Source organism: Argiope bruennichi, chromosome X2 (assembly GCF_947563725.1).
Source record: "Argiope bruennichi chromosome X2, qqArgBrue1.1, whole genome shotgun sequence".
Classification (NCBI taxonomy): Eukaryota; Metazoa; Arthropoda; class Arachnida; order Araneae; family Araneidae; genus Argiope; species Argiope bruennichi.
The window spans coordinates 41,921,675-41,935,188 of NC_079163.1; the positions used below are offsets into that span (position 1 = coordinate 41,921,675).

General features: G+C 26.6%; 1 long non-coding RNA gene across 1 annotated transcript; it reads right to left on the bottom strand.

Annotated features, from left to right (window-relative positions):
- Nucleotides 1-1,872: 1,872 nt before the first annotated feature.
- Nucleotides 1,873-13,439, bottom strand: LOC129960614 (uncharacterized). Its single transcript, XR_008783640.1, has 4 exons — nucleotides 13,147-13,439; nucleotides 4,602-4,731; nucleotides 4,031-4,299; nucleotides 1,873-2,080 (listed from the first exon to the last, which is right to left on the bottom strand). It is a non-coding gene; the product is annotated as an uncharacterized LOC129960614 (long non-coding RNA).
- Nucleotides 13,440-13,514: the final 75 nt, after the last annotated feature.

Here is a 13,514-nt window from a genome sequence, read left to right on the forward strand (position 1 = left end):
GGAAATGGAGAGAAAAATAGCACTATTGTTCCTTTTCTAACATTCACAAATATTATCCATATTATAATTATATATTCACATATACTTAAAAATACTACGTTAATCATATTATACAGCCTTTTTGAGAATAGAACTAGTCTGCATTCATTCTGAATGTTGAAAAATAACGGTTGTTTGTATTTAACGATACTTATTTACCAATATCAAATTTTCATAAGATACGTATATTAAGTTTCTAAAAATGATATTTCCAATAAACACATTTAAACAAAGGAAATTTTATTATGCATTTAAATCAAAACTAACTGCATTCTAGATCTAATTTCATTAATCGTTTGATATAGCAATTTTTGAATAATTACCTGTATTAAATTTCTGTTTCAATGCTATTTTAAGGCAAGTAATTTTAATACACTCTCATCAATATCTTTTAGTGATTTAGGAAATTTTCCTAACACATTACAAACTTTTTTTCTTTTTTCGCTACTATTTCAATAGTTTTAACTATTAGCAGTCTATTGCATCACCAACATCATTCATTGTGAACACCCAGAGTATATTTCAATGATACGCAATTTATATTGTTCAGTTCAATCTCAAAAAAGTTATGCTGAAAAAGCAGACCAATTGTTCAGACAATAATAGTTAAAATAAATATGGGGAAAAACAACAACACTGGTTGGAAAATTTAAAATATCCAGACTAACTGTTTTTTGTGATTTGCATATTTGAAATGGACAGATCCAATTGCACTTAAAATACAATAATGGAGCTTAACAATAATGGTACTTAAAATACAAAATAAAGGAGCTTGGATAATTCAAAGTTAATGAAATAAAATATCAATTCAAATTGAACAGAAATCGGTCCCATTAACATGATATTGTACAGAAAGCTTAAAAGGCAAATTATCAAAAAAAAAAAAAAAAAGTATTAGCTTAGTTCTAATATTAGGTTTCAATGCATAAGGGTTAAAAAAAAAAATTCAAACTCTTGTCATTGCCCTTATACAGTGTAATAATATTCTTCTTTACAAATCATGTGATCACATCAGAAAAAGCGTTTTTTTCCAGATATTTATTTAAATTTTATACAAAAAAAAAAAAAAAATTGTTCTTGCAGACTACTAAAAAAATAGTTTTTTGTTACTAAGAAATGTCAGTATACCTTAAAGGAAAGAATGAATATCTTGATCATTTCCTGAGATTTTTTGTCACTTGAAATATTTCATGAAAATCATCTTCAGAGGATATGAAAGTATTCACTATTTCATATTATAATTTATAACTATTGACTAGCAAGCATGATATCCTTTCAAGCAAATAAGAAATAATCTATAAAAAAAAACTTATTCACACAATTTTACAATTTAATTACTTCTCTGTTGCCACACCAGAAAAAAAAAATTGAAAATTTTATAGACTGCAGCATTGTTTTTTATTTTAAAAAAAATGTTAGATAACATTTCATTATTCTGTATGAAACTGAAAAATTGCATTTAACTAATAAGTAGAAAATGAAGAAAACATCTAGATTTAATACAAAATGCATTCTGGTGAATAGTCCTTAGTTGCATTACTGTCAATATTCTTTTTATTCATTCACTTTATATTCATGAAGCTAAAATTAGGAATAAATAATAAATTAACTAAATAACTCATTTCATTCAACAATGACAAATTTAATGTTAAATATAAGGGGGGAAACTCCTCCACATGCTAAACTATTTACATAATTCTAATCTTAACTTCATGAAAATTAAACAGAAAATAAAAGCTAGAATATAACTATATATTTTATTTGTAGAATAATATATATGTAGTGGCTATTTTGAAAGTTACGAGACACATTTGCTATGATCCAGCACAAGCATTATTAAGGTAATCACATGTTTATTTATGTCATTTTTATCTTTTATACAATAATAGTTCTCTTAAATGCATATTACCAGTCAGTTTTACATTTCTGTATTAAATGGACACAAATCACTTTCTATTTATTTTCATTCATCCTCATTTTTCCTGATCCTTTCTTCTCTCTTCAACAGTTTTCTTAGCACTTGTACAAACTTGTTTGCAATCTAAAAGATGACAAAAAATATATAAGCAACAAAGCTGAAATATAATGACATTAACATTTTCCTTAATAAGGAAGGCTTTACAAATTTATGCAAAGAATTTGATAAACCAAACATGCATTTAAATGCAGCATGCTTGCATTAATATGTAGTTGCTAAAGGGGAAACTAATAATATATACATGTATGCAAATATGCATGCTAATAATGTATACATATGTGCAAACACAGCATCATTTCAGTTATGCAACAATTCGGAGAACACATTTAATTATTTACTTAGGTTATTTAAGAAGTGTGAAAATATGACTTTTAAGACAATATGATAACTATAATTCTATTCATTACTAGGCATTATGCATAGGAAAATGGACAGAGAAAAAAAAAAAAAAACTCAGGAATTAAATCAAGAGAGCTCTTTATTATAAAATCTTCATTAAATTACATATATTACAGTATATATTTTCAACAGTATATTCTCACAATTATTTCATTTCTATGCATACACCTGTAAAAGATTCTACACACCATTAGAAAAATTTTGCAGGCTGAAAATTAGCAAAATCTTTTTTAAGGAGAAAAAGCAATATTGATTTCTTATTCATTAAAAGAAACTATTCTGAAGTAGATAATTAAATTTACCAATAAACGTTCTGAAAACTCATACATTTTTATATTCTTCAAGCAAATTCCTTTAATTGACACACAGAGACAGAAAAATCATTAATGTATGTAACATGCATCATAGTTGCCTGCAACAACTATGCAAGATCGATATAAATTAATCATTGGACTGAAAAATATCCATTAAAGGATAATTTCAAGAAAGTATGTGGGAACAATTTATACTGATATGCACTTGAGTTTCAAGAATTTTAGTGTAGCATGTGGCATGAGCAAACACTAATTTTTATTTATGGGATAGTGGCATTACTTAAGGAAAAGCAATAGTGTAATGTTTTCCAGTAAATAATCATGGCTATGTTGAGATGCATATACATCACTGAATATGGACCTGTGGCAGCAAAAGTTCTCCATACTCTTTTTTTGTAACACGTAATAATGCAGTGAATTTTTGGGCATCATGCATTATAAAAATTCTAAGTAGTTTCTAATATGTATGTAAGTCAGTAAAATATGCCAGCAAAAAAAAAAAAAAATCTACAAAACAATTATCAGGAAAGTAATTAATATACTGATTATAATTATTACACTGACATATTAATTTATCCTTATCTTAATCATCAAGCTTTGTTTTATTTCCTTCCATAAACACAAAACCACTTTGACAAAGTGAAAAAAAATGTATGTGATTGAAAATAAATATTTTTTAATCAAAAGTAAATCCATTACTAAAATGAACAAAATGATCCAAAAATTTCTGAAAAATGAAATAGACTTTTTCAAATCTTAAGAGATGCTCATTACCATCACACACATACTTAAAAAAAAAAAAAAATAATTCAGACTGGCACATCGAATGTACTGTTTTATGACCGAAACTTTAATTGTAAAACTTCCTTACTTAACTTTTTTTCAGAACTGAAGAATTACAAAATTATTCTATGACATTATCTAATATTGAAACCGTTTTCAATGGATTCAAGTACTCATTTTTAGTATTTCAAAATTGGGATGCAAGAATTGAAAATATAATTTACAAGAACATTTTTATGTACTAAATGTCAATTTTATAAACATAATTTAAATTTACATATATCTGTTTAAATTTGCACTGAAATATTATTTCATTTTAAAAAAACTATTTTGCCGGAAGTAATAATTGTAATCGCCTCCTTATCAAAACCTGTTAATCATTTAGTTTACACTTTTCTTGTCATAACAAAAGCAGACATAATAGATATAATCATCAAACAATGTTCAACATTGATTTTAGTTTTGATTATATTTACAGCCTGTTTTGAAATAAGACAAGAACAGTTTTGGGATGTACCTCATAAGTTTGAATCATGGTCAGATGACGAAGACGACATTTGAAGCAGCAACTCTTCTTCAAATTTCCGTATTACACCAGGTAGAGAACATTTGGCTTCAATGAATTTAGCCAGCAACAGATCCACATATTTGGCAGTTCTTCAGAAGAATCATATTTGAACTTGGAACTATCCAGCCTCAAAGCGAAGACACCACCAAGCTAATACTTAACACAGAGTGAAGATGAAGTGCACTTATTGGTAGTTTCCTATTTCAAATCAAATTTGGCTGCAAAAGATAGACATAGAAATTGTAAGCAGCTTCTCGATAATAATAAGAATGCTAAATAAACTTAAGACTAAATTTTATAAAATATAATAGAAATATAATGAAAGTTCTAAAATTTTGTTCAGCTGTAACTTCTTGATGATAATACATTGTCTTATTATTTATGAAACTTAATTAGCATTTAATCGAATAATTTAAAAATTGCAATTCTATAAAGATGGCAATGGTGATATTGGTCCTTTGAATTAAATGAATTTCATTTTGAGTAAAATTAATTTATTCAATTTCTAACAAATATTTACCATTATTAAAGATGATACCCCTGACTGGAGACATTCAGCTACCACAAAGAAGTGGTTGCCACATATCTGGCAGTCCCATCTTTCTTACGAAAACTGCCAAAATGGCATTGGGTCATTGTCAAACACAGATCTGTAATATAGACATTAATATGTATTAAATGATAAAAAGTTTTAAAAAACAAGCTTTTATACATGTAAAAAAAGTAAATTATTTTTTTTCTAATCAAACAGTTTCAAGTGAAAAAATAAAAGCATAAGTCACTAAAAACAATACGATAAGAAATTAAGACACTGCGAATATTATAAGAAAAAAGTTTCAAAACATTCAGAAAAAATTAAAATATGTGAACTTAACTAAAATTCTAATTTATTTTAAATATCATCTTCCCTTCACTCTTTCGTGTTTCTGTTTTAACCTCAGATTTTTTTATTTAAAAAACATTCTAGCTTTTAATATACAAAAATTGCATTTGATTATGATATGTAAAAAAAAATTATAGTTGAAATAAATAAGAGATAAAATGAGAAAATATACATAAGTATAAATTTTATTTTTATCAGATGTAAAGAGTAAATTTTTTAAATTCCACCAATAAAAAAAATCAAACAAAACATCCGCTTAAATAAGTATTAAATTATAATAATTTTTCAATTTTTTCCTAAAATCATTGTAGGAATGAACACTGGCTCAAAAATGCAAAACTGAAATTAAAGCTGTATTAAAGCTTAATATTTTGTGGAATAATGTCAATGATGTAATATATAAAGTAGAAAAACAGATACAAGGAGATAATACTTCATGATTTTTGGTTTATTATTAAAAATGCAATAAGAAAGGTCATTCAATTTTGCATGAAACTAAATCTGAATATTCCTGAGCATTGAAAATACCAAAATAAATCTTAGCTAAGAGATATTTTTAAAATTTAATTATTAGAACTGCATTATTAAAAAAGAAACTTAATAAAGGGGGAAAAAAAAGGTAATGAAAAGCAATTTTAGTGCCTTAGCTTCAATTGTAAAAATTGTTTAAAAGCCATTTTCAGGGTTCGTTTTTCTCCAAAGGATCAAGCTAGTGAATAAGGTGTGATGAGTTGTTTATTGAAGTTGAGGTAGGTTGTTTAAAAAGTCAACCTACTTCAAATCGTGAAAAAGTTGAATTACAAGATTCCGAACAATCAACCTATAACTCAGTAATAAATCTCAGAATGGACCAGAAGTTTAAAAAATTCCTCTCGATAAGCTGGAAGTCAAAGGTGGATTCATTTTCATATAAGTAACTATTTTCATATTTCTTTTAACTGAAAAAAAAAAGTGAATGGTCATTCCAAAACATTCTCCAATTAATCTCCCCCTACAAAATACAGATTTTTGGCATGAATCGAGCAATTTTATTGAATCTACTTTGAAAAAATGTGTTTGGAGGCCTTGATGCAGACCAATTCACACCAAAATTTGACTCGTAACAACAATTGTAATCACAAGACAAAAGGACGATTTCATTTATTTTCCTGGCGTTTATGAATTACCGCGTTTATAAGCAAGAAAAATTAAAGACCGATATATGATCAATCGCTTGACAGATTTGGTTCAAAATTTGATACAAATCTCAATTTTAAATGCTGATTATGCATACCAAATTTCATTTATATAGCTCTTTGATTTTTGTAATTATTGAGTCCATCTATATTCAAACAGCCAAACATACTACCTCTGAACAGATTTTGCTCAACATTTGATAGAAATCTACAGATTTGGTGAAAAGACCGTATATCAAATTTCATTTGTCTACCTCAAAGCATTTTTGAGTTATCTTTGTCATAGACAAACAGCTGTAAAGCCAAAAATATGTTTTTTGGACACAGGAACGTCCGAAATGAAGAGTTTCGTAAAAGCCTCAATTTCTTTATAAAAATAAAAATACTTTCTCTTTACTTCATATACTTAAAAATGAAAAACTGCATATTGAAGTAACCATAAGAAATATTTATATAGGTACCCAACAATATTTATTGCAAAATAAACAATATCAAAGTACAAATATTATAAAAATAATATACAAATCTAGGCTTGTTACAAAGTTTATACTATCGAAGTTTATTACCGAAGACGAGCTTTGAAGTTTTTAGCAAATGCTAAAAGTTTGTATTAGATGGCAAAAACTGAAAATTTATTTCTGCATTTTAAATATATTTCAAGAAATTTGCTATCATTAGCAAATATTCATCTTTCATTTAAATGCAAACAATAACGTTTTATGACAGAGTACGAATTTATAGTGTGATTTTTCATTTAAATTGGGTGGGGGAAAATCGTCAGCTTTTCTTAATTGATACTGGAAATTTATCATCCGTTTTTTTTTTTTTTTAATATTCTTCAGCACTTGTGTATTAATTGCATGCCATTGGCAAGCATTAGACTTAACCGCACGTCAATAGCGAACAGTCAACAGACTAACATATCTTTCTCGATCTTCTTTTGGCGATTAATTGCTATTAGTCGGTTAATAAAAGTTCCCATACTTGGGTAAAAGCCATTATGACTGTCTTTTATTACAATATTTTTAAATACAGTATACTCTCAGTATGTGGAAGACATCAAACCAAAGCGCCATCAAATTAAAAGTTCTAGCATAACGACGCTCATTAAAATTATATAATATATGTAAAGAAATAAAAAACACGCAGCTTCAGTAAATTTTTAAGCAGATCATTTTTACACAATGCTGCCATTAAATCTTTCTCCTCCTTTAATTAGCTTTATTCAAGCTTTTAATCTTTACTCCATATACACTTAAACCATTTCAAAATTTTAAATTATGGAAATAAAAGAAAAGTAGCAGTTGCATTTCATTTTCTTTCAAAAACGGGCAACATAAATTGTTGACGAACAGTCTAAATTAGAAATCTCTTTTTAGCGTTAAACTTCGAAGCAACTGCAGTTATGGAAAAACTTAAATCCAAAAGTTGTTCGTCCTCATGAGACGTTAATTTGACTAACTTATTTTTCCCTCTTCAATAATAAGGAAGTTATAGCGAAATGAAAATTTCATCCCCCATTTCCACCCCTTTTAAAGATAAATGACCCATCTACGAACTCACCTGAGGCTTTCACATTTCTTATAACATATTCAAAACCGGTTAAAATCGAAGCAAAATTACTCTAGTTATCTTGCTCATAAGATAATATGGGCAAAGCTTTATACACACATATATACTTATATACAATAGGCAAAATGTTTATTGCACATCACTTATTTTTTTAAATTTTTTTTTGGAATATAAGCAGTTATTCGAACTGTATTAATTCGTAGTCAAAACTTCTGTGTCTATTTTCAAATAAATATAAGTTTGTTTGTTTTTAAAAGTGAAAAACCAAAATTTAAAAATATGAAAGGTGGAAAATTGTTGCAAAAAGAGTATTTGTACAATGTGCATTCATGCATTAGTATTTTTTAATAAAATTTTGACGTAGTCACATTACATGTTAGTTATTTATAATGTTTTGTGGTGTAAAGGCTATTTTATGATTTACAGATATATTTTTGAAAATGGTACCTAAAACCAAGGAGCTTTCTTTAGACATGCGGAATCATATTATAGACCGCTAGAAAAGTGAGAAGTCTTATTGGGAAGTCGGAAAATTAAGTAAATCACCTTTTACTACTATTGGTAACACAGAGAGAAAATATTAAAAAAAGACCAGGTGGTCCAAGCAAATTAATTTCAGCTAAACGCAAAGTTGCTAAAGCAGCTGTAAAAAACTATGATATCTGCTCAAAATCTTGCTAATGAACTTGTAATAATGTCTAACATATCAGTAATTACCAAAAAATTAGAAATTTGTTACACCATGCAAGTTTTAAAAGAAAAACCTCTAGAAGAAAACCACATATCAGTGAAACAAATAGAAAAAAAAAGCTTGGCTTTCTAAATATAAAAACAAGCTGATGGAATTCTGGAAAAAAAAGTTATCTTTTCAGATGAAAGCAAGTTTGAGATTTTCACTCTAAAGGTTTAGAAAAATATGGAGAAAAAATAAAACAGCTCTTCATCCTAAAAATGAACTTTCTACTTTAAATCATGAAGATGGGAATGTAATGATTCAAGGTTGTGTAGCTCACAACAGAGTTGGAAACCTAGCATTTATTAACACTAAAATGAATGCTTTAGGTTATATTAATGTGCTGCTCAATAATTTACTAAAGAGTGTAAGGAAATTAGGTGTGGAGGATACTTTTATTTTCCAAGACAATGACCAGAAGCCTACTACTATAGTTACCAAGAAATGGCTAGTTTAGGATATTCCAAGATGACTTGAAACTCCTCTACAATCTCCTAATATTAATCTAATTGAAACTTATGGTCTCAGTTAGACACTGAAGTTCATGAAATTTTTTATATAATATATATCATATAAGAATAGCTTGAAAAATGCATTAATTGAAGTAAGGGAAAACAAATTCAGAAACTACAAAAAATTAATAGATTCAAAACCAAGACATCTTGAAGCAGTCATAAAAGTCAATGGTCTGTTTACAAAATATTAATTATTTTTATTTTATTGTTGTATTTACTTCAATAATGTTCACTACACAAGTATACAAATATTCCTTCTATATTATTTTTTAGAAAACGATTTAATAAATATTTATTTTTAATAATTTGTTGTGACATTCTTTTTTAGCATAATTTATTTCAACAAATGTTAGTTATAAAACTCATTTAACTTTTTCATGACATAAAAAAAAATTTAGGTTACAAATAAACATTTTGCCAACTATTTATAACTTTTGAATGAAGGGTGATTTTGGGTTCTAGAGACCATGATCAGTGAAGAACTGCAGAAATTTTCTGAAGTATTATCATGAAAACCGTTACAATAAGTAATCTTCCTATATGAATCTACCTAAAAGAAGAATCTCTCTGGAAGAATCAAGAATTTAAAAAGAAATATATCCAATAAAAAATATATAAAATAATGTCACTAAGAGCTTGTTATGTTGCAATAATAAATTCAGAAGTTAAAATACCAAAATTTCTTCGAATAAAGACTGACTTCAGAGTAATATAAATATTCAGTATTGTGTGATCATCAGAACAACCACAAATGTAATTATTTAAATATATTAAATGATGTTTAATGCATTAGAAAGGTGGTATTTAACTTGCTGGTAATAAACTTAAAAATTAAACAATACACATTTTATATGAAAATTATAGCATATAAGCAATAAGAGTTAAAGTTCTAAAAAACTATGGAAGGTAAAATACTTGAAGTTGGCCGAAATTACAAAAAATACTTAAATGTTCTTTCAATAAAAAACACTTAAAAACAATCCATACAGCACCTGCAGATAGTTTAAATTTCATAATTCTAATATAAATAGTGAATAGCTTAATTAAATCAGCATTTTTAAAAAATAAATTTAATATTACCAATTATATATTACTTTTTAATAAAAGCAAATATGTTTATGGGCATTCATCCGATTTCAGAAATATTTAAATGTGAAAATTAAATGAGAAATTAAATTCTAGAAATTATAATTTCTCAGTTTTTACTTTTATTTTGTGCTATCTTTTAAAAATAATGAAACATCTAAATAATTTTTCTTTTCAATTAATTTTAACTAACTGTCCTAATGGTAGTATCTCAAAGATTTTTTTTTTTTTTTTTTTTTACTTGCTTTACAAAAATCACCAAAACATTTTCTTTTCCTTGAAACCAATTCCTTTTCCAAACTAATAATAGAATTCCCAGTTCTTAAATATTTGACATAAAAAAAAAATTGACATAATTAACAATATAATTTTCAAAATAATAATCACAAAATATAATAAAAATTGTAACATATAAAATGAAAAATAAATAACGCATAGTTTTCCAATTTATATGTAGTAATAAAAAGTTTACAACTATCAAAGCTGATTATCACTTTAATTCTTTAGTCAGATAAAACTTAAGTACATCATTTGCATGAAAATTCCTTTTATTGCAACAGAAAAATTTATAAGAATAAAATTCAATAGAAGAAATTTTACATCTACGCTACACATAAGAAAAAAAAAAACCCAAATGAGATATCATTATAGTATATTTCAGATATATTTTTCCTCTATTAAAATCACTAGTTGCTTTCTTTATTAATATTGAATATTCCACAACGGAGAATGCACACTTCAAAAAGAATATGGAAATGAGCAAGGGAGGAGGGGCTTATGTCCTAATTTATTATTTATACAAAAATTTGGATTTTATCAGACTTTTATTGTGAGTTTAATTTTTTTTTTTTTTTTTTGAAACTGAATAATGTCTAAATTATGTTAAAGCTAATTTTGTAATGCTTTTTTTAACATTATTTTATAGAAAGAAGCAGTACAGGAGAATGAATAGCAATAGTTTCAAAAGTAAAAACATTACTTGTATAGACCAATGTTTGAAATTTCACCTTTGAATATGCTGCTACTAAATAATGCAAGACAAAAACCACTCCTTTTAGACAAATTACACAATGCATTCATTTCTGAATTTTTTGCACATTTTTGGATTCGTTTCTTTTACTTTCATAAATAATATTGTTATGCCATGTGGATAACAAGATAATGTTTTGAATTTTCTTAAGCACTTTGAAAACAATTACTATTCTTTTTTTAAATCCAAATGCAGAATTCTGTAGGGTTTCAGCTCTAGTTTTTGTATAGTTGAACTATGATCTATTTCAGATATTTGGTATTTGTATAAATCTGTAATTCTGAAATATGGAATGATCTTCAATCCACCTAATTCCTCAGCATAGCTTAAATAGTAAAAAATTATTTTTGTATCACTAACACATTCAATCTTCTAAATAAGACATTCAATGCAGAAGTATTTTAAACTACTTAAGCTGAATTTTAATTTTCTATAATAAAAGGGGGGGGGGGTTAAAATAAGTTCTGTTTGTTGAATGAAACATGCCACAAGCTGTAAAACACTACTTTGTGCATCCACACGGGTAAAAGTTGCATAACAAATTAGAGGTAAAAGATCTGAGAATTTTAAACAACAATAGCATATATATGTAAATCATTTCCCATAGAAGACAGTAATACTAAAAACTTGTACAGGGAAAAAAATGAAAAAATATCACATATATAAATATTCATCATAATGTGAATTATTTTTAAATTATGAAATGAAATAATCCATGCTAAAGAAACAGTTGATACTGTTCAAGACACATTAAAAACAAAAAAATTTGTTATTAGTTTATATTTATAAAAATAAATAAGTTCATTAATCCCACATGTTCATTTCAAATTCTGTTATAAAATCAGAAAAAAGTATAAAAGTAAATAGTTAAAATAAATCCTGTAGATAATGTCATTTTTCAAAATATTTCCTATTGTGAGGGGGGGAAAAAATTGTTCTAAAAGAATTTTACAGAGCCTTATAGGGAAAAAAACTAATTTTTTTATATATAATTTCTTTCCCAACACATTTTAACTAAAGAAATCACAGATAAGAAATCTACAGATAAAATGGCAAATTTTCATTTATTCGATCTAAATTAAATATGCATTCACGTTACTTACAAGTAACTTTTCACTTTGTAAAATTATACTTCTGTCCATCCTATGATATGGAGGTAATACCAGACTTCTATAAGTAAGCAATACCCTTTTCAATATTCTGAAGGTGTCCTCTTACTTGATTACTCCCAAATTTTATGCTCCTGGATGACTAAAAATTTTTGATTAAAAAAATTAAATTTAACAAAAATTTAAGAAAGAGAGAATTAAAAAAAATTTACATCTTTAAATAACCTTTTTAACTACATAAGTGAAATATACCGATCAACTTAAAATATACAATTCATTAAATTAAAAGCAAAAAAATATTTAAAGTATCTTAATTTTTTTTTAGAATTTCTGTGTTTTTGTTTGTTTTTTTAATCATCACAGGTTTTATTAGGTTTATAGCTACTTGCAATTCATTTCCTTTTACCATAGTTCTTTAATTTTTCAGCATTTACTCCTGTTACTTGTCTCATTGAAATCATTTTGAGGGTGGCATCAAGTAGTTAAAAGAAAAGACTTATACTTTGATGATATTTACCAACCAATTACCATCATTCTTCAGCAAAAGCCCCACCACTTTGTTGAAGATCATCTTTTCGTGAAATTTAAAATATCTGAATAAATATTTTAAATTTCAAGATTTAATATATTTAAATGAATATTTATGAGAGCTTCTCTCATAATTTTGATTCTTATTATATTAGTTATAATATTTTCCAAAATTTGCAGTTTTTCATCAATTGTTATGTCGGGAGACAGTGGGCAATTTATACAATATCAGTTTACTAAACTTCCTTTCCATTCTAAGAAGCTGAAAAATGAAATACCTAAAATATGGTATAACTTTTGTTTCTGCAGTTTGGTTCTTGCAGAATCGAGCATTTAATTGTTGCTACAACCAATTTCAAAAATAAAATCTTAAATTATAACATAGGAGATACTTTCGTTACTGTGGATGGTCAGAATATGGCCAATTTATTTACCTTTCATATTGCCAAATCTAACAATTGCTTATTTCCGCGCGGCTCTCTCAGGTTAACAGTGTTTGCCACAACTACAAAGTCGCACAGTGCATCAAAAACCTGAATGACAACAACAAAAAAAAAGCCTTCGGAAGAAATCACTTCTTTATTTTAAAACTGCATAGCATCATCCAATTCATCGGGTAGAAAGACAACTTGGATTAAGTGAAGATTAGTGTGCACCCAAGTTTGCCGCCAATATTGCAAGCCATAGGAATACTTTTCTAACAACTCTAATGCTGTTTTGTTTACTACTTTTTGCAATGGTTGAGCTGTACATAAACTACAGCTATATTATGAAAAATGTTAAATTAAAAAATATCGATTAA